Source organism: Bombina bombina, chromosome 1 (genome assembly GCF_027579735.1).
Source record: "Bombina bombina isolate aBomBom1 chromosome 1, aBomBom1.pri, whole genome shotgun sequence".
In the NCBI taxonomy this organism is placed as follows: Eukaryota; Metazoa; Chordata; class Amphibia; order Anura; family Bombinatoridae; genus Bombina; species Bombina bombina.
In genome coordinates this window covers 954,086,416-954,106,953 of record NC_069499.1, presented here as the reverse complement: position 1 = coordinate 954,106,953, position 20,538 = coordinate 954,086,416, and positions in this window count along the sequence as shown.

The window sequence follows — 20,538 nt, the reverse complement described above, 5'->3', positions numbered from 1 at the left end:
ACAGTTATTTACCCAGCTAAAATTAAGGTTTTATTAGAAGGTGAACGCATGACATTGAGTACTCCTAAAGAGGTTAGGGATTATGCTAGATCAAAGGGTATTTCATTATGATATATCAGGCTCTAAAAGGAAAGTGAATGCATTACATGTTTTGTTTTTTTTCCTCCTAAACTTATAAAAATAGTCACTATAGAAATATTATGCAAGAGAAACAATTATCTTGGTCTTTTTGACCTGATAAGTCTGATATATAAAAATGTTAAAATGATAAGGTTCAGATTTAATTTTAAAAATATTTTTTCTCTCCCCCCTCCTTTCTCCACCTTGGGTCTTAACTATCTTTTTTTTTTTTTACCTAAATGAGTCACTTAATTTGACCTCTTGGAATGTAAGGGGAATCTCTTCCCCACAGAAACGGAAAATAATTCTAGCACAGTTAAAACGACATAAAACAGACATAGCATATTTGCAAGAGACACATTTAAAAGAAACAGAATTGACTAAATTAAAAACTGGCTAGGTAGGTGAAGTGGTGGGTACCCCTTGTATTGGCAGGAAAAAGGGAGTAGCCTACTTATTCAATAAGAATCTACACTATGAAATTGTTAGTGTCGAAATGGACAAAGATGAAAGATACCTAATTATACAGATTGTAGTTGAGGGAACTGCATTAACATTATGTAATATTTATGGACCTAATAAAACAGATAAAAACTTCTGGGAAACGTTACAAGCCAAGTTGTTGCCCTTTTTTTCTGGCAATTTAATTATTGCAGGAGATTTCAACCTGACAGGATATCCCCCTTTAGATAGACTCAAACCCTCCTTGAACAAAGACAATAAACATCACACCAAATAGTTCAAAAATTTTAAAAATCTATTACATGTTAAAGATATTTGGCGGATACAAAATCCAGATTTAAAGAAATTTACTTGCGACTCCCACGCCCATCAAACTATGTCTAGAATAGATTATTTTTTTAATCAGCGATAAAATAATGAGTTATGATATACATGTCGATATTCCAGAAATTAATATTTCAGATCAAATATTAAAATAAGGACTCCGCAAGAAAGGAATTTTAATAGATTTTTCTTCCCCAAATACCTTGTGTCAAATGCACAATTTAAAATATGGCTTAAAATAAAATGGACAGAATTTATTCACATTAATTCAACACCAGAAATCAGGGCAGAAACTCTTTGGGAGAGTTTTAAAGCAGTTATTAGGGGGGAGATTAAAGCATACCTGGTCTTGCAAAAACGTAAATACATCATTAGAGTTATTGAGCTAGCTAATCAATTATGCAACACTTATAACTCTTATATAAGTGACCCATCAAAAAAACTATGGGAGATATATCAGAAAATTAAAAGAACAAGAGAAGTCTTCCTAGTACAAAAAGTTGCACAAGATGATCTCAAAACAAGGTTTTTCTTTTTCCGACATGGGTGCAAATCAGACAAATACATAGCTAATTTAACAAAACCTAAAAAAAAGAGATCTATGATCGAAGCCATGAAAACCCCGACTGGCATAATAACGACTACCAAAGAAATAAATAACTATATTTATAAATATTTTCAAGAATTATATGCAGAATCAGAAATAAATAATAAAAGAAAAAATAAGTTTTGGGAAAAAATACAGGTCCCGATCCTGGAGAAGAAAAGACTTGATAAGTTGAATGCCCCGATAACAAAAACCGAGGTGGAAAATGCCATTAAGAAAGCCACTACTAATAAAGCTGCTGGACCAGATCAGATTCCCAGTAAATTATATAAAATTCTAGCAGATGATATTGTATATCTCCTGGTAGACTTGTATAATTAATATTACCTAAATAATCTAACATGCTCTTGATATTTTGCAGCATCCTTAGTAGCGCTGATTCTAAAAAAAATTATATAGACCTATCTCCTTATTAAATAGCGATTACAAAGTATTAGTGCATATTATAGCAACACAATTAAAATCTTTTATGGGATTACTTATACTTAAAGACCAAGGCCTCGCTTCCATTGAGTCGTTAAAAATGGAGCCGTAAGCTACCGAAGCGGCCGACAGCTAAAAGTAATTTACGGTTGCATTTTAGTACCAGGTTTCCATTGAAAAGATTAGCGTGTTGCGCGCAGTCGCTCTTTTCGTGTAGCTGTAAGTTAACGTTGTGTTAACGCTTCCATCTGACGTCGGATTTCTTGAAAATCAATTAGTTGCTAAGGTAACCCGACCTTACGCTATAGATTTTACGTTTAACGTCCGTGCTTCTTACCTGTGATCGCCTCTCAAGAAAAATAAAAAAACACTTATCCATATTTTTAATAATCAAATACTATTTTCTAATATAATTATATTTAACACTTCATAAATATAAGTAATATTTCTTGCTGCCCTAGGCATAGGTCTAGTTTGCATTCTGTAGATATGTTCTTGCATATATTATTATATTTAAATATATACTGATATTTCTATTAGAATATAAGTTCAACTATTTCTATACATGAGACAACAATAAATATTACTTATAACAATTTATTTCTACATTAAAACACTTGCATTATTTGCAAGTTTTATAATTTCAATAGAAAATAGGTCTCAAAAAGCACAATTTTCCTCTTTTACACCTAGTTGAGCTGGGGGTAATATATCTCAATGTATCGACAGCCTCCGACAATGTATTAACGGTTAGCGCTTTCATTGGAAACCTGGTATAATTTATCGATTAACGGCTTCTATTACTTTCTATGGGACGCGAAGATCTTTTCGGCAGCCGATATCGAGGTATAACGCGCCATTGGAAACAGTCGATAAACGATATTGCTTCCAACAGCATATTTATCGGTTTGCGAGTGCACGCAAACTGAATTACGACTCAATGGAAGCGAGGCCCAAGTTGGCTTAATGCCAGGCAGAAATTCCACCTGTAATCTGCGCAAATTACAGCTCATATTAAATACCTCCCAAGAACAAATAGGTAAAAAACAAAAGAAGAATAAAATAAATACAGATGCAGCTATAATCTCAATAGACGCAGAGAAGGCCTTCGACTCCATTACTTGGGACCATCTGTTTACAGCACTAAGAAAGTAATGAGTTGAAGGACCCTTCTTACATTTTGTGTCTCAAATCTATAATACATCCTCAGCCTCTATCATTATAAATGGCACACCTTCAGAATATTTTTCTTTACATTGGGGATCTAGGCAAGGTTGTCCACTCTCTCCTTATTTATTTAATTTAGCATTAGAGCCCCTCACCATCCTGTTAAGAAAATAACTAGAAGGGATCAAGTTGGGTAAAAGAAAAATAACAACACTGCTTTACGCTGACGATTTACTTGTCCTATTAACTGACACTAAGAAAAATATACCAATCCTGACACAGATCTTACAGAAAATCGGTATGTTTTCAGGATATAAAATAAATACATAGAAAACTGAAATTTACTGGCTAAATAAAAATAAAAATTCCTCACAATTTATTCCATTTAAAGAGGCCAAAGATTCATTTACTTACTTAGGCCTAGATTTGGAGTTTTGTCGGTAACGACCCGAAAAACTAACGCCGGCTTTTTTCTGGCCGCACCATAAAAATAACTCTGGTATTGAGAGTCCACATAAAGGCTGCGTTAGGCTCCAAAAAAGGAGCATAGAGCATTTTTAACGCAGCTTCAACTCTCGATACCAGAGTTGCTTACGGACGCGGCCAGCCTCAAAAACGTGCTCGTGCACGATTCCCCCATAGGAAACAATGGGGCTGTTTGAGCTGAAAAAAAAACAAACACCTGCAAAAAAGCAGCGTTCAGCTCCTAACGCAGCCCCATTGTTTGCTATGCGGTAACCCTTCCTACGTCTGCACTTAACACTCTAACATGTACCCCGAGTCTAAACACCCCTAACCTTACACTTATTAACCCCTAATCTGCCGCCCCCGCTATCGCTGACCCCTGCATATTATTATTAACCCCTAATCTGCCGCTCCGTAAACCGCCGCTACTTACATTATCCCTATGTACCCCTAATCTGCTGCCCTAACATCGCCGACCCCTATATTATATTTATTAACCCCTAATCTGCCCCCCACAACGTCGCCTCCACCTGACTACACTTATTAACCCCTAATCTGCCGAGTGGACCTGAGCGCTACTATAATAAAGTTATTAACACCTAATCCGCCTCACTAACCCTATCATAAATAGTATTAACCCCTAATCTGCCCTCCCTAACATCGCCGACACCTAACTTCAAACATTAACCCCTAATCTGCCGACTGGAGCTCACCGCTATTCTAATAAATGTATTAACCCCTAAAGCTAAGTCTAACCCTAACACTAACACCCCCCTAAGTTAAATATAATTTAAATCTAACGAAATTAATTAACTCTTATTAAATAAATTATTCCTATTTAAAGCTAAATACTTACCTGTAAAATAAATCCTAATATAGCTACAATATAAATTATAATTATATTATAGCTATTTTAGGATTTATATTTATTTTACAGGTAACTTTGTATTTATTTTAACCAGGTACAATAGCTATTAAATAGTTAAGAACTATTTAATAGCTAAAATAGTTAAAATAATTACAAATTTACCTGTAAAAGAAATCCTAACCTAAGTTACAAATAAACCTAACACTAGACTATCAATAAATTAATTAAATAAACTACCTACAATTACCTACAATTAACCTAACACTACACTATCAATAAATTAATTAAATACAATTGCTACAAATAAATACAATTAAATAAACTAGCTAAAGTACAAAAAATAAAAAAGAACTAAGTTACAAAAAATAAAAAAATATTTACAAACATAAGAAAAATATTACAACAATTTTAAACTAATTACACCTACTCTAAGCCCCCTAATAAAATAACAAAGCCCCCCAAAATAAAAAAATGCCCTACCCTATGTTAAATTACTAAAGTTCAAAGCTCTTTTACCTTACCAGCCCTGAACAGGGCCCTTTGCGGGGCATGCCCCAAGAAATACAGCTCTTTTGCCTGTAAAAAAAACATACAATACCCAAGCCCCCCAACATTACAACCCACCACCCACATACCCCTAATCTAACCCAAACCCCCCTTAAATAAACCTAACACTAAGCCCCTGAAGATCATCCTACCTTGTCTTCACCATACCAGGTTCACCGATCCATCCAGAAGAGCTCCTCCGATGTCCTGATCCAAGCCCAAGCGGGGGGCTGAAGAGGTCCATGATCCGGCTGAAGTCTTCATCCAAGCGGGGCAGAAGAGGTCTTCCATCCGATTGAAGTCTTCATCCAAGCGGCATCCATCCGGAGCGAAGCGGCAGCATCCTGAAGACCTCCACCGCGGAACATCCATCCTGGCCGACGACTGAACGACAAATGACGGTTCCTTTAAATGACGTCATCCAAGATGGCGTCCCTCTAATTCCGATTGGCTGATAGGATTCTATCAGCCAATCGGAATTAAGGTAGGAATATTCTGATTGGCTGATGGAATCAGCCAATCAGAATCAAGTTCAATCCGATTGGCTGATCCGATCAGCCAATCAGATTGAGCTCGCATTCTATTGGCTGTTCCAATCAGCCAATAGAATGCAAGCTCAATATGATTGGCTGATTGGATCATCCAATCGGATTGAACTTGATTCTGATTGGCTGATTCCATCAGCCAATCAGAATATTCCTACCTTAATTCCGATTGGCTGATAGAATCCTATCAGCCAATCGGAATTCGAGGGACGCCATCTTGGATGATGCCATTTAAAGGAACCATCATTCGTCGTTCAGTCGTCGGCCAGGATGGATGTTCCGCGGTGGAGGTCTTCAGGATGCTGCCGCTTCGCTCAGGATGGATGCCGCTTGGATGAAGACTTCAATCGGATGGAAGACCTCTTCTGCCCCGCTTGGATGAAGACTTCAGCCGGATCATGGACCTCTTCAGTCCCCCGCTTGGGCTTGGATCAGGACATCGGAGGAGCTCTTCTGGACGGATCGGTGAACCTGGTATGGTGAAGACAAGGTAGGATGATCTTCAGGGGCTTAGTGTTAGGTTTATTTAAGGGGGGTTTGGGTTAGATTAGGGGTATGTGGGTGGTGGGTTGTAATGTTGGGGGGCTTGGGTATTGTATGGTTTTTTTTACAGGCAAAAGAGCTGTATTTCTTGGGGCATGCCCCGCAAAGGGCCCTGTTCAGGGCTGGTAAAGTAAAAGAGCTTTGAACTTTAGTAATTTAGAATAGGGTAGGGCATTTTTTTATTTTGGGGGGCTTTGTTATTTTATTAGGGGGCTTAGAGTAGGTGTAATTAGTTTAAAATTGTTGTAATATTTTTCTTATGTTTGTAAATATTTTTTTATTTTTTGTAACTTAGTTCTTTTTTATTTTTTGTACTTTAGCTAGTTTATTTAATTGTATTTATTTGTAGCAATTGTATTTAATTAATGTATTGATAGTGTAGTGTTAGGTTAATTGTAGGTAATTGTAGGTAGTTTATTTAATTAATTTATTGATAGTCTAGTGTTAGGTTTATTTGTAACTTAGGTTAGGATTTCTTTTACAGGTAAATTTGTAATTATTTTAACTATTTTAGCTATTAAATAGTTCTTAACTATTTAATAGCTATTGTACCTGGTTAAATAAATACAAAGTTACCTGTAAAATAAATATAAATCCTAAAATAGCTATAATATAATTATAATTTATATTGTAGCTATATTAGGATTTATTTTACAGGTAAGTATTTAGCTTTAAATAGGAATAATTTATTTAATAAGAGTTAATTAATTTCGTTAGATTTAAATTATATTTAACTTAGGGGGGTGTTAGTATTAGGGTTAGACTTGAAGTTAGGTGTCGGCGATGTTAGGGAGGGCAGATTAGGGGTTAATACTATTTATGATAGGGTTAGTGAGGCGGATTAGGGGTTAATAACTTTATTATAGTAGCGCTCAGGTCCGGTCGGCAGATTAGGGGTTAATAAGTGTAGGTAGGTGGAGGCGACGTTGAGGGGGGCAGATTAGGGGTTAATAAATATAATACAGGGGTCGGCGGTGTTAGGGGCAGCAGATTAGGGGTACATAAGTATAACGTAGGTGGCGGTCGGCAGATTAGGGGTTAAAAAATTTTTTCGAGTGTCGGCGATGTGGGGGGACCTCGGTTTAGGGGTACATAGGTAGTTTATGGGTGTTAGTGTACTTTAGAGCACAGTAGTTAAGAGCTTTATAAACCGGCGTTAGCCCAGAAAGCTCTTAACTACTGACTATTTTCTGCGGCTGGAGTTTTGTCGTTAGATGTCTAACGCTCACTTCAGAAACGACTCTAAATACCGGAGTTATAAAAATCCCATTGAAAAGATAGGATACGCAATTTACGTAAGGGGATCTGCGGTATGGAAAAGTAGCGGCTGAAAAGTGAGCGTTAGACCCTATTTTGAGTGACTCCAAATACCGGCGGTAGCCTAAAACCAGCGTTAGGAGCCTCTAACGCTGGTTTTCACGGCTACCGCCAAACTCCAAATCTAGGCCTTAGGAATTAAGCTTTCCAAAAACATTGATGAATGGTATGACTTTAACTATCCACCAGTTTTTCTTAAAATAAAACACGACATGGAAAAATGGGCAAAGTTTAAATTATCATTAACGGGCAAAGTAAATTTAATAAAAATGCTATTATTTCCGAAACTACTATACCTTATGCAAAATTTACCAATTATTATAAAAAAAAGGATTTAATGGCATATAAACAAACAGTGACACAATTTTTATGGGGGAGGAAAAGAAATGCCATTGCTTATAAAAAATTGTGTTTTTCTAGAATGAATGGGGGAATTTCAACAGACATTGAATTATATAATCTAGGGTAATGGAAGGTAGATGGCGCTGGTCTGCAGAGTAATTTTTCTCTAGTGACGAAGAGAAAAATAGGGCTTGAGGTGTATGTAGCAACCAAATTACTATAAGTGCAGTATACTCACTCCATATACTGCAGTAGTTCAGCTTCAGAATCGTGTGTCTCCCAGTTGGGGTATGATAATCCCATAAGATGCCTGCTGTTTGGCTGTGAATAAATGGAGACTCAAGTGATAAAGAATCCAATGTGTAGAAATAAAAAAAGTAGTAACTTACTCCATATATTTGGAGAGTCCGGCCTGGTACAGCAAAGAGAAAATTCAAAGGTCTTCCAATATTTAATGAAAAATCTCTTTTTATTAACTCAACGCGTTTCAACGTTAAAACGTCTTTGTTAAGAGCAATATTAAGAACAAATATAAAAATTATAAAAAGCAAATGTTTTTTTTTCATTAAATATTGGAAGACCTTTGAATTTTCTCTTTGCTGTACCAGGCCGGACTCTCCAAATATATGGAGTAAGTTACTACTTTTTTTATTTCTACACATTTGATTCTTTATCACTTGAGTCTCCATTTATTCACAGCCAAACAGCAGGCATCTTATGGGATTATCATACCCCAACTGGGAGACACACGATTCTGAAGCTGAACTACTGCAGTATATGGAGTGAGTATACTGCACTTATAGTAATTTGGTTGCTACATACACCTCAAGCCCTATTTTTCTCTTCATCACTAGAGAAAAATTACTCTGCAGACCAGCGCCATCTACCTTCCATTACCCTATCTCTATACAGTCCTAGAGGAAAGACTGTAAGAAGGCTGCGGTCTATCTTAAAAGGAGAGTATCAGTTCTTGGTTTTCTTTTTTGTTTCCTAGTGTTGTTAACATCTAAGACATTTGTATTTCTTTTGCTTGTATCTTATATAATCTAGTATGTATCGGCAAGGTTGCAATGGACTGGATAGTTAGAGCAAATTATTATACAATAGCAGAGTTGGATGAAGCAGTGACACAACCTTATTCCCCTATAGCACTACTCCATATTCCCCCTGAAAATTCTCCTATGAAAATTAAACAACTAAAAATTATACAAAATGTGATAATAGCATGGAATAAAATAGCTAACATTTTAGACACTAATATCTCATTCTCGCAATATTTACCCCTTATTGGTAACCCCAACTTTATATCAGCTTTAAATTCTAAAACTTTAATAATTGGTTGGAGAAAAGGATAAAAAATGCACACCAATTGATAGATATAGATACAAGGATGTGCAAATCATTCACTACATTAAAACGGGAATTTGGGGTAATAAATAGTCAATTCTATGCTTATTTACAAGCACAATATTACATACAGCAATAACGTGATAATAATATAACAGAAGGAATATTGTCAGGGTGCCAGGAATCAGACTGAGACAAGAAGTGCAAAAATAATCACACCTTTATTAATAGCAAAAAATAATAAAAAGTCCACAAGTCAAATAACAAGCTAGGAATCAAAACCAGAGCTGGTAGTCAGATGAGCGAGTCAGGAGCCAAAGCGAATAGTAAGACGAGCCGGAATCAGGAACAAGGAAAACAGCAGAGTCAGGAACAAGCCAGGGATCAGGAACCAGAAAGGACGTCAGGCAGCCAGGTAATACTCAGGAACTCTCACAAACAGGTCTGAGACAACGCAAAGGCAAAGCATACTGAACAGAGGCCCTTTAAATAATAAGTGATGACATCACAATTCTGAGCGTGCATCCTGTCTCACATGGATGATGCACACCAGTCTGGCCATAAAAGTAAGTGCAGGAATTGAGCAGCATCCCCCACAATGCACCATAGTCAGGAAGAGAGGTGAGTAAAATGGCTGCCAGCAGCACATGGCAAACACAACAGGGAAAAAACCCTGACAAATATGGAGTATTATAAAACCTGCTTTAAAACTCTTCAATATAGGGAAGTATTCAATTTTGCAGTTATATAAGATAATTATATCTCCAAAGGGAGAATTTTTTTTACAAATACTAGCTAATAATTGGAAAATCACTCCAGAAAGGATACAAGAAAGATTCAAGTCTATAGATGCAGCTACAATATCCACTTCATGGAGAGAAACACATGCAAAACTTATAAATAAAATATATATTACACCGGCTGTAAAGGCTAGATGGACAACAATGGGAATAAGTTGCCCAAAATGTAAAAATGTAAGAGCAGATTTATACCATTATTTTTGGGGCTGCACCAAAATTAAACAAATTTGGTACAAAATAAATAACTGGATCAATAGAATTAATTCAATCAATATTCAGTTATTGGATAATCTCATACTCTTTCTTGACATAAAAAAAAACTCCTTTAAGAATTCACGTTAGCCTAATATTACAATTGTAACCGGTAGACTGCTGATTCTAAAATACTGGAAATCCGGCAAATCCCCTAGCTTGAGAGAATTTAAACAAAAAATTCTAAATCAAATTATTCTGGAACAGATGGATATTTCAACTAGCTCTAAAAACTCAAATCAAACGGTTTTTCCAAAAATTGAAGAATATAATCTTAGACTTCTCGGAAGAAAATCAAAGACAATTAATTGCACCATTCAGGGGTACTATATATATTGAAACCACGATTGCAAACAATGAATTCCCAAGATAGACAGACAAGAAAGGAAGGAGGAGGAGGCCCCCTCTTTTTTTTTCTCTTATTCTATTTTATAAAAAATGATATAAAACAAAACAACATGGTTGACTTACTATAGAACTAGTTTTTTTTATCTCTTACAGACACTATGCATGATACAATGTAAATATATGAATGTAAATATACGAATGGAATATTATGTTATTCTGATTTAAAGGCCCAGATTATTATATTGAATATAAAATGTATTATTTATTTTTGTTTGCATCTCTTATTGTTGAAAGCCTTGCATGGCAGACTCGCAAATAGGAATATAAATTGTGATATGTTCTCCACTGTTGGTATATAAATAAATAAATATAAAAAATAAAAAAATGAAATATTTAGGTATTAACCTTACTCCAACAATTTATTCCATATACACACTTAATTATATACCTTTAAAAGATCTTATAATAAGACACCTATTGAACTGGAGATCCAAAAAAACTATCTTGGCTTGGAAGGATTAACCTAATTAAAATGAACATATTCCAACGATTATTATATCTTCTTCAATCCTTGCCAATACCTATCCCTGAGATATCTCTCTCAACACCTTTAATACGTTTTTAGGGACTTCACCTGGAATAAAAGGCACCCTAGAATCAATAAAAACATTTTGATGCTCCCAAAAATACAAGGGGGTTTGGGAAAGCCCAATTTACAATTTTACAGACATGCAATATTTCTCCAACATATTGTAGATTGGATCACAGATTATTAACGTTGGGTCATTATGGAATGTGATATGCTTCAGACATCACATATTAGTGACTATAATAAACCCATTACTTATGGAAGCAATTCAAACTTGGGAAAGAATTCTAATACATTTTATTTCTTCTAGACCCTCACCACTAACTTCCTTGGTAGAAAACAGGGAATTAAGCTTAGGACACCATATATTATCAAAGCTGCCTAATATTACTATCTTTTAATATACAGAGAAAAAATTAAATCACAAACAGACCTGATTGATCAGGGATACGATTATTTTACAAATGGTTTACTTATAGACAGGTTTATAATTTCATTACGAAACATGCCCAAGCTAAAAATATGTCTAGATTGGGGCCCCTGACTAATTTTGAGAATTTGTGTACTAGAAAATTGCCAATAAACCACGCTCTTTCAGCAATATATAAGATGCTAGTGTAAACTCCTACTGGGTATACTCCACCATATTTGTAAAGTTAGGAAAGGGACTTGGGAACTCTTATCTTATTGAAAATAGGATCCATGATCTTTCAATCTACATTAAAATCGTCTATATCTTCAGCAATGTTAGAAATTAATTTTTAATTTTTTTTTAAAAAAAATGCTCTTCATTCAGCATGTCCCATATGTGGTGGTGATGTTCATCTATTCAAAATTTTTGGAGAAAAGTTATCACAGAGATAGAAAATATACTTGGGATACAATGCACACTTGATCCACTGATTTGGCTGTTAAATAAACCTCCAAAAATAAAAAAGAAACCATACCTCAAATTGTTTTATATAATAACAATCCAAAATTCTTAATTGCTAATTATGGATCAAGAGAGTGAATTCTTAGAATTAGAGGAATATTATTGTATTAAAAATGATAAAAATGACAATGTATGCACAAATGATAACTTTTGGCTACATTATGAGTGGAGTGGTATTTATCGCTTCCACACGTGTGTTACCTCTGCTAGAAGTAAGCTATTTAAGTTAAAATTAAAACGTTTACAATCATCCGCTATCCCTACAAACGCAAAAAGTGGAACTTTGAATATTGCGATTGCATTAACGCATTCCCCCATAGAAGTCAATGGAGCAAGAAAAGTGGGTAAAAAATACCCTATCGCGTGCGCTAACCCAACATGAAATTTTTTTCACATTCCAATTTTCTTCACATAGCAGAATATGTTCTAGTTATTCTTAAACAAATTTCTATATATATTTGATGGTATTTTGGTAAAAAATATATTTATACCTATAAATATATATATATATATCATAATCTGGCCCTGTATGGGATAATTATCTCAAAATGATCAGAAAAGAAAAACAATTGAGGACTTCAGACTGAACTCACAAATACTTTCTGTAAACCTTGGCTAAATACGTTATTTGTATAGGCATTGTGCTAATACGCTCATATTTGCGTTTGAAAATTCCCAGTCTGTTATTATGGTTGTTTCTTAAATTCTTTTGTTTTACGTTTTTTATTCAAAAAACGAAATTGGCTTGTAGTGATTGTTTAAACTAGCTTCGAATCTGAACATTATACCAAACATCTCTTATAATAAATAAAGATAATAACAAAAACAAAAAATTTAAAACAACAATATAAAAATGAAATGTATCTCTGTCAGTAACCCTCAAAGCCATTAGGATACTGTCAAGAAACTTAGGCCTAGATTTGGAGTTCGGCGGCAGCCGTCAAAACCAGCGTTAGAGGCTCCTAACGCTGGTTTTGGCCGCCCGCTGGTATTTGGAGTCAGTGATTAAAGGGTCTAACGCTCACTTTTCAGCCGCGACTTTTCCATACCGCAGATCCCCCTACGCCATTTGCGTATCCTATCTTTTCAATGGGATCTTTCTAACGCCGGTATTTAGAGTCGTTTCTGAAGTGAGCGTTAGAGCTCTAACGACAAAACTCCAGCCGCCTGAAAATAGTAGGAGTTAAGAGCTTTCTGGGCTAACGCCGGTTCATAAAGCTCTTAACTACTGTACCCTAAAGTACACTAACACCCATAAACTACCTATGTACCCCTAAACCGAGATCCCCCCACATCGCCGCAACTCGATTACATTTTTTTAACCCCTAATCTGCCGACCGCCACCTACGTTATACTTATGTACCCCTAATCTGCTGCCCCTAACCCCGCCGACCCCTATATTATATTTATTAACCCCTAACCTGCCCGCCACAACGTCGCCGCCAGCTACTTAAAATAATTAATCCCTAATCTTCCGACCGCAAAGCGCCGCCACCTACGTTATCCCTATGTACCCCTAATCTGCTGCCCCTAACACCGCCGACCCCTATATTATATTTATTAACCCCTAATCTGCCCCCCTCAACGTCGCCGACACCTGCCTACACTTATTAACCCCTAATCTGCCGAGCGGACCGCACCGCTACTATAATAAAGTTATTAACCCCTAACCCGCCTCACTAACCCTATCATAAATAGTATTAACCCCTAATCTGCCCTCCCTAACATCGCCGACACCTACCTTCAATTATTAACCCCTAATCTGACGACCGGAGCTCATCGCTACTATAATAAATGGATTAACCCCTAAAGCTAAGTCTAGCCCTAACACTAACACCCCCCTAACTTAAATATAATTTACATCTAACGAAATAAATTAACTCTTATTAAATAACTTATTCCTATTTAAAGATAAATACTTACCTGTAAAATAAATCCTAATATAGCTACAATATAAATTATAATTATATTATAGCTATTTTAGGATTAATATTTATTTTACAGGCAACTTTGTAATTATTTTAACCAGGTACAATAGCTATTAAATAGTTAATAACTATTTAATAACAAATTTACCTGTAAAATAAATCCTAACCTAAGATATAATTAAACCTAACGCTACCCTATCAATAAATTAATTAAATAAACTACCTACAATTACCTACAATTAACCTAACACTACACTATCAATAAATTAATTAAACACAATTCCTACAAATAAATACAATTAAATAAACTAGCTAAAGTACAAAAAATAAAAAAGAACTAAGTTACAAAAAATAAAAAAATATTTACAAACATAAGAAAAATATTACAACAATTTTAAACTAATTTCACCTACTCTAAGCCCCCTAATAAAATAACAAAGCCCCCCAAAATAAAAAATTCCCTACCCTATTCTAAATTAAAAAAGTTACAAGCTCTTTTACCTTACCAGCCCTGAACAGGGCCCTTTGCGGGGCATGCCCCAAGAATTTCAGCTCTTTTGCCTGTAAAAAAAAACATACCATACCCCCCCCCCCAACATTACAACCCACCACCCACATACCCCTAATCTAACCCAAACCCCCCTTAAAGAAACCTAACACTAAGCCCCTGAAGATCTTCCTACCTTGTCTTCACCATCCAGGTATCACCGATCCGTCCTGGCTCCAACATCTTCATCCAACCCAAGCGGGGGTTGGCGATCCATCATCCGGTGGCTGAAGAGGTCCAGAAGAGGCTCCAAAGTCTTCCTCCTATCCGGCAAGAAGAGGACATCCGGACCGGCAAACATCTTCTCCAAGCGGCATCTTCGATCTTCTTCCATCCGGTGCGGAGCGGGTCCATCTTGAAGCAGGCGACGCGGATCCATCCTCTTCTTCCGTTGTCTCCCGACGAATGACGGTTCCTTTAAGGGACGTCATCCAAGATGGCGTCCCTCGAATTCCGATTGGCTGATAGGATTCTATCAGCCAATCGGAATTAAGGTAGGAATTTTCTGATTGGCTGATGGAATCAGCCAATCAGAATCAAGTTCAATCCGATTGGCTGATCCAATCAGCCAATCAGATTGAGCTTGCATTCTATTGGCTGTTCCGATCAGCCAATAGAATGCGAGCTCAATCTGATTGGCTGATTATTATATTTAAGTTAGGGGGGTGTTAGTGTTAGGGTTAGACTTAGCTTTAGGGGTTAATACATTTATTAGAATAGCGGTGAGGTCCGCTCGGCAGATTAGGGGTTAATAATTGAAGGTAGGTGTCGGCGATGTTAGGGAGGGCAGATTAGGGGTTAATACTATTTATGATAGGGTTAGTGAGGCGGATTAGGGGTTAATAACTTTATTATAGTAGCGCTCAGGTCCGCTCGGCAGATTAGGGGTTAATAAGTGTAGGCAGGTGTCGGCGACGTTGAGGGGGGCAGATTAGGGGTTAATAAATATAATATAGGGGTCGGCGATGTTAGGGCAGCAGATTAGGGGTACATAGAGATAACGTAGGTTGCGGCGGTTTACGGAGCGGCAGATTAGGGGTTAAAAAAAATATGCAGGGGTCAGCGATAGCGGGGGCGGCAGAATAGGGGTTAATAAGTGTAAGGTTAGGGGTGTTTAGACTCAGGGTACATGTTAGAGTGTTAGGTGCAGACGTAGGAAGTGTTTCCCCATAGGAAACAATGGGGCTGCGTTAGGAGCTGAACGCTGCTTTTTTGCAGGTGTTAGGTTTTTTTTCAGCTCAAACAGTCCCATTGTTTCCTATGGGAGAATCGTGCACGAGCACGTTTTTGAGGCTGGCCGCGTCCGTAAGCAACTCTGGTATCGAGAGTTGCATTTGCGGTAAAAATGCTCTACGCTCCTTTTTTGGAGCCTAACGCAGCATTTGTTTGAACTCTCGATACCAGAGTTAAATTTATGGTGCGGCCAGAAAAAAGCCAGCGGAGCGTTAACAGCCCTTTTACCGCCAAACTCCAAATCTAGGCCTTAGAAAATGAGATTGGGCCATTCCTCTGACAAGCCCTGTATGCTTACCCAGGTACAACTCCTTTAGCCTGGCATATTGGTTAAAAGTCATCCTTAAAGGGACACTGTACCCAAATTTTTTCTTTTGTAATTCAGAAAGAGCATGCAATTTTAAGCAACTTTCTAATTTACTCCTATTATCAATTTTTCTTCGTTCTCTTGCTATCATTATTTGAAAAAGAAGAAATCTAAGCTTTTTTTTGGTTTCAGTACTCTGGACAGCACTTTTTTATTGGTGGATGGATTCATCCACCAATCAAAAAGGACAATCCAGGTTGTTCACCAAAAATGGGCCGGCATCTAAACTTACATTCTTGCATTTCAAATAAAGATACCAAGAGAATGAAGAAAATTTGATAATAGGAGTAAATTAGAAAGTTGCTTAAAATTTCATGCTCAATCTGAATCACGAAAGAAAATTTTTGGGTACAGTGTCCCTTTAAGTAAGTCATAAAAAAACAAACAAGCTTGGAGAGGTCAACCTATACCTTTTTTTCACATATCTCAGCCCCTGAACGAGAACCCTTTAAAGCACTATTTGTGGGTCTATCAGCTGTATGGCCTTCTCATCAGATTATATCTACCACAGGATGGATGATCCAGTCATTCACCTCTCTTACACTTGGACCAGCTTGTGTGTGTGGCAGGTTTAATGGCTACATCTCACCCCTGTAGCAAAGGCAAAAAAGAAATGGAGCACCAGCCGAGAGAGTAAAACTCTTCAATACTTTATTGAACTTCTTTAAAAGTCAGAACACACATAGTGGCTAAAACGGAGTGTCAGCAAAACACAGCTGATGCATTTCGGCTTCAAGCCGTAGTCAAACTTTAATTGCAAGAAATGCCTATTAGATAAAAAACTTGGAACGTAACATAATTTAAATGCATTTCATGGCGCCAAAATTTGATTTACAATGTAAATTTTCCAATCAGTGTTACCACTCCAGGATCCTAGGATGTGCAAAGTCCCAGAAGTTTAATCCCTTAGGATCTCTTTGATTTACAATGTGCTCATAATAATTTCAAGATTAACTAATACTTCTCAAAAATTGCAGAATTCAAATAACATTGCTGTGAGACAAGCTTATAGGAATAAAAAATGCAAATTTTACAAGAGAAATAAAAAATGTCATATTGGGCACTGTAAATGCTAAAAATTCCCTTTTCCACAGCAGACCTAAACACAATTTTCATACAGAGTAAATGGTAATGCAAAAAAAATAATAATAATAACATTTTGAACCTTTATTAAATAGTGCACGTCATCTCTCCATTCCATCAAATAGGCACCTTTCAAAACCTTGGTGCAAAATAATAAAATAGAAATATATATATAGAATAGAGACATATATACACAATCAATAAGGCAAAAACAATTTTAATTCAAAAACAAAACCAACCCTAAGAACTGGTATCAGGAAACCCTCTGCCATTATTCCGATCATTGCTGTGTCACTGCGGCTCCCAGATCTGTCTGATAGCCTCTGTAGCCTCACGTTGCCTAGTAACATGATGCGGTCTCTCTCTCGAACCGCTCTGATGATGGATCTTTAAATCTCTGGCAGTACTGTGTCTCGGCGCCCATTTGTTGAATTGTTTTTCCCGCTTCCTGACTCCTTGCTGTATCCTGTGAGTTTACTCTCAACCTGCCTAAAGTTATCCTGACTTATGCTTTGCCTGACTATTCCAACGGATTGCCCTGAACCTGCCTAAAGTGACTTTAACCTCTGCCTTGCCTGACTATTCTATCTGATTGCCCTCAACCTGCATAAAGTAACTTTAACCTCTGCCTTGACTGACTATTCTATCAAATTGCCCTCGGCCTGCCTTAAAGTGATACTGACCTCTGCTTTTCCTTACCACTCTATGGATTATCCTCTGCCTGCCTTAAAGTGATACTGACCTCTACTTTGCCTGACCATTCTATCGGATTGCCCTCTGTCTGCCTTAAAGTGATACTGACCTCTGCTTTGCCTGACCACTCTACGGATTATCCTCTGCCTGCCTTAAAATGATACTGACCTCTGCTTTGCCTGACCACTCTACGGATTATCCTCTGTCTGCCTTAAAGTGATACTGACCTCTGCTTTGCCTGACCATTCTATCGGATTATCCTCTGCCTGCCTTAAAGTGATTCCAACCTCTGCCTTGCTTGACCACCCTTTCGGATTTCTCTCTGCAGCCTTTCAGTCATACTGTTCTTTGCTTTGCCATCTTACATACGCCTGTCTCCCAGAATTCAGTATTCAGCTTTTCCGTGGTCCTGCATCTTCTGTGAGTATGCTGTTCTTTATCTCCTGCAATAATGCTTTCCTTTTACTGTGTGGGTCACGTCCTGGGTTTTTCTCAGTGTGCTAGTGTGTGTTATATATATTCACTCTAGCAATTGGGCTTAGTCCTGGACTGATTATATACAGCTGACAGAACAAACGGGCCATAACATGGACCCCGCTGAGCTATCCAGGGCCGTGACCCATCAAGGACAATTGTTGGGATCCCATGCAGCACATTTACAATCGCTGGACTCCAAATTGGACCAAATCGCTACTTTGAAACAAACTTTGGTTACCCCAATGCAATCCAACCCTACCTCACTGGCTTCTTCCAGTTCCAGTTCTACCATCCCAGCTGTCCACCCTGAAGAGCACACCAACCCCAGGATACCCCTTCCTGACAAATATTATGGCAATCCTGAGGACTGTCGTGGTTTTTTGAATCAGTGTCGCCTTCATTTTCATTTCAATGTTTGCTACACATTCTTCTAGGATTACTTTTCTTATATCTTTGATGAAAGGCAAAGCCCTGGCCTGGGTATCTCCTTTATTGGAAAAAGAAGATCCTATTTTCCAAGATGTGGATTATTTCCTTTCCATATTTTCCTCTGTTTTTGACAAGTCTGGGAGATCCTCTGCTGCTGAGGCCAACTTGCTAGATCTGCATCAGGGAACCCTTTTCGGTGGCTCAATATGCTATCAAGTTCCGCACTTTAGCTGCCGAGGGACTCTCTAAATGTCTTAAGGATGAACTTGTGTTTCAGGATCTCCCAGAGTCCCTAGAAGACCTAATCAACCTCTGTATCAGACTTGATGCTAGGTATAACGAACGACAGCAAGAAAAAGAGAGAACTTGCAAACCATTATCCCGGACTTCATTCCGCCTATCACCTGGTTCCTCCAATCCAGTATCAATTTCTTCCTCCTCTCCGGAACAAGCAGAACCTATGGAAGTTGGAACCATAAAATTGACAGAGACTGAATGCCTGAGAAGACTGACTTTTGGTCTATGCTTATACTGTGGCCTTAAGGATTACTTATTGAGGAAATGCCCCACAAGGCCACTAAAAGCCAAGGCTTGACTCCGGTTTGAGGGACTGAGTTAAGCCAGATATAATTTTCTTCCATCAACAACAAACTCTTTGTGCCAGTGACTCTTCACCTAGGAGATCGCAAGATCTATGCCCAAGGCCTTATTGATTCTGGTGCAGGAGGAGTTTTCATTGATTCAACCTTTGTGTCCTCTCAAAAGATACCTCTTTGTTCCAAAGTTTATTCGGTCAAGGTCTCCACTGTCAGCGGTGATCCGTTCTGGTTCTGGACTCATTCAGTTTTCCACCAAGCCTCTATGGTTTTCTGTTGGTGTACTCCACTCCGAACTAATTAGTTTTACATCAATCCGACTCCTCAATTTCCCATAATCTTGGGTCTCCCCTGGCTCAGGTTACACAACCCAATGTTTTCCTGGGCTCAAGGTTAACTTACTTCTTGGGGTTCTACATGTTTTCACAATTGTTTAATCAACCCTGCCAAACCACCAGTCACTATAGCACTTGCCCTGGAAACACCTGCGTTCTTACCAACATCCTATCTGGACTTCCTTGATGTGTTTTCCAAGAAAGAGGCAGAACACCTTCTTCCTCACCGTACATTTGATTGCCCCATTGACCTTCTTCCTGGAGCTTCTTTGTCCCGCGGCAAGACCTATCCAGACCTGAAAACCTCACCATGGAGGAATATATCAAGGGCAATTTGGCTAGAGGCTTCATAAGACCCTCTTCTTCTCCAGTTTGGGCTGCGTTCTTTTTTGTGGGAAAAAAGGATGGAGGCCTTCATCCCTGTATAGACTATAGAGGTCTAAATCAGATTACTGTAAAAAACAGTTATCCCTTACCACTTATCCGTGAACTGTTTACTTACCTTCAAGGTGCTACAATTTTTACCAAATTGGATCTGCGAGGTGCATACAACCTCATCCGACGGCTTTTAATACTCACTTCGGGCATTATGAATAACTGGTCATGCCTTTTGAGCTTTGCAACGCTCCTGCAGTATTCCAACACTTTGTGAACAAAATATAATTGAACATCTTTGTAATCATCTACCTTGATAATATCCTCATCTTTTCTCAAACATTTCAAGACCATGTATCCCATGTCAGGAAGGTACTTCATTGTCTCAGAGATAATCATTTCTTTGCCAAAATATAAAAATGTTCTATTCATCAGTTCCCTTCCTGGGATACATTATTTACAAGACAGGTTTTGAA